This window comes from Dipodomys ordii, unplaced genomic scaffold (assembly GCF_000151885.1).
Source record: "Dipodomys ordii isolate 6190 unplaced genomic scaffold, Dord_2.0 Scaffold1, whole genome shotgun sequence".
Lineage (NCBI taxonomy): Eukaryota > Metazoa > Chordata > Mammalia > Rodentia > Heteromyidae > Dipodomys > Dipodomys ordii.
In genome coordinates, this window is record NW_012267217.1 from 10,136,837 (window position 1) to 10,139,563 (window position 2,727).

Here is a 2,727-nt window from a genome sequence, read left to right on the forward strand (position 1 = left end):
AGAGAGAGAGAGAGAGAGAGAGAGAAATGGTGTAATATGACAAATTCATATGACAATTTTACTAAATGACAATTTTACTGAGTAAATTTTGTCAAGTAAAAACTTAGGAACAACAATATGGTTTTTATGGACAACAGAAAAGTGATTTTACAAAGATTACTAAATTTTGCCCCAAGTGCATATGCATTACATATTGCTATGTCGAGAAAAATTAGTCTAGAATCTTGTGTGATATTACCTTAAAAATGCAACTGTAACCCCTCTGTACATCACCTTGACAATAAAACAAAATTAACTAAAGAATCTTCTGTGACAATATTATCCTGGATTGCTCATAAGGGGCCAATGTAATTGTAAGGGTGACTTTAAGAGAAGGTCAGAGGTCATTCAGAGGCAGAAATTTGAGGCTGCTACCCTGTAGCAAAAAGACTTTGATGAATGGATGTTGTTCCTGATTTCGACATGGTAGATAATATAAGCAAGTGGATTCTTCTGTGCAAGTGGATTGTCCTATGAAGTCCCCAGAAGAAAAGCAGCCTGGCTGAGTTTTTTACTGCAGTGCAGTGAAGTCTGTTTCAGGCTTCATCTCTAATGGGTTTATATTGTTATTAAATTACTAGTGTTATAATTTCTTATAACACAGATAAAAGACAATTAAAATGGTCTAATATAATGAATCTAAATATTAATAATAAAGTGTTGATAAAAATGTTCTGTGGTAGAGACTAAAGACTGTCTTTTGAAATATCTTCTATTTTTCATTGTTAACAACAATACAGAAGAAATAAAAATCATTATAAGGAAATTTAATAGAGGATCATATTTTATGCTCTTAACACACCCAAAGCAACACCTGTGGGTTGGAACTAGTGTCTTGGAGCCATGATTCCATCTTTTGTCGATTCTTCTTCCTGGCTGGTATCAGTTGCTAACCATAGCTAGAGTTGATTCCAGATATGTAAACTTGTATTGAATTTTAAATGCCTAGTCCTGGGGAATCTATTTGCTATAGAAAATATGTGCTTCATCTTAACTGGGCATAATGATTCTGGATACCCACATAAACCAAAGAAGTAAGGAAGATTGTTTAGTCTAAAGTGAGAAACCATTTGATTATGTATTTAGTTTCATATTTTGACAAATGGAAACAAATCACTGAAATGTTTGTATTTTTTTGTTTTAAAATATCACAGTCACCACTAAAAAAAAGTAATATTTATACAATAGTACTTACTCTACCAGATATATTGTGTGTGTGTGTGTGTGTGTGTGTGTGTGTGTGTGTGTGTGTGATGATAGCAGGAAAGGAATTTAGGGCCTGTTTCCTCATGAGGCTTTTTCTCTCTAGTTTAGTATTCACTTTGCCATTTAAGCCATGCTTGATATTTTTTTCTGGTTAATTGTAGGTAGGAATCTCTCTTGGCTTTATGTCTTAGCTGGTTTGATACACAAACAGCAGAAGCTGAGATTACAAGTGCAAGCTACCACTGGGCTGGTGGATCACTCCTGTAATCCTAGCTACTCAGGAGGCTGAGATCTGAGGATCAATGTTGAAAATCAGCCCGGGCAGGAAAGGCCAAGAGTCTCTGATCTCGAATAAACCACCAGAAAACCGGAAGCGGTGCTGTGGCTCAAGTAGTAGAGCACTCTCCTTGAGCTGAAGAGCTGAGAGACAGTGCCCAGACCCAGATTTCAAGCCCCAGGTCCAACGAAACAAACGAACAAACAAGTAAGTGCAAGCGTACTAGTGTTTGCACTCTCATAATCTGTGACCTTTTAAATGTGTATTAACTTCAAGCTTGTGTTTCTTGCAAGAAATATTGTGAATACCAGAGCCTATAATGAGACATATGTCTTTAAAAACCTTACATTCTAATGAAAATGATTGAAGTGTAATTCAACAACTCATATTTTTTTTGCAAGTTGCACTATATAGTATACACACTTTTTGATCAGTCCTGGGTCTTAAATTAAGGCCTGAGCAGTGGACACTCAATCCCTGAACTTCTTTATTTGCATAAGGCTAGCACTCTACCATTTGAAACACAAGGTCATTTCCAGCTTTTTCAGTTTATGTAGTACTAAGGTGTTGACACAGGGCTTCATACATGATAAGCAAATGTTCTACCATTATACCACATCCCCAGCCTTATCATTATATTTTAACCTATCAATATTGAAATTTAGCAAGTACTGTGACTTTTTGGTGGCTGTCATTTTTCTGATATTTAGGGTAAAATTTTAGGACTAAACATGTGTAAAACATCATATTCTGTAAATTACTCCTAACCTAATGTAGTCAATCATATTTACTCATCAGTTTTCCAATTATGTTTCTCCTGTTTGATTAATTTCCCCATTAACATAATAATTGGTAATCACAGAAAATCATTTTTCTTACCTCATTACTACAACATATCAGTGCTGATGCTTCCCTTATTTATCTTTTCACCAATTTACCTTAAAAATAAGTGTTCTAAATATATTAATGATATACTTTTAAAAGACCACATATGATCAATTTGTTGCATTTTTTATTGTTTATAACCCACCTGACCATCTCCTCAGCTTCTGTGTCAGCTTTAGGTTTCCAACATGGTGTACAAATGGGGCTGGGATGTAGCTCAGTGGCAAAGCGCTTGCCTAGCAAGTGCAACGTCCTGGGTTCGATCCCCAGTACCAAAAAGAGAAAAAAGACAAAAACCTTTACAATGTTCTACAAGACAC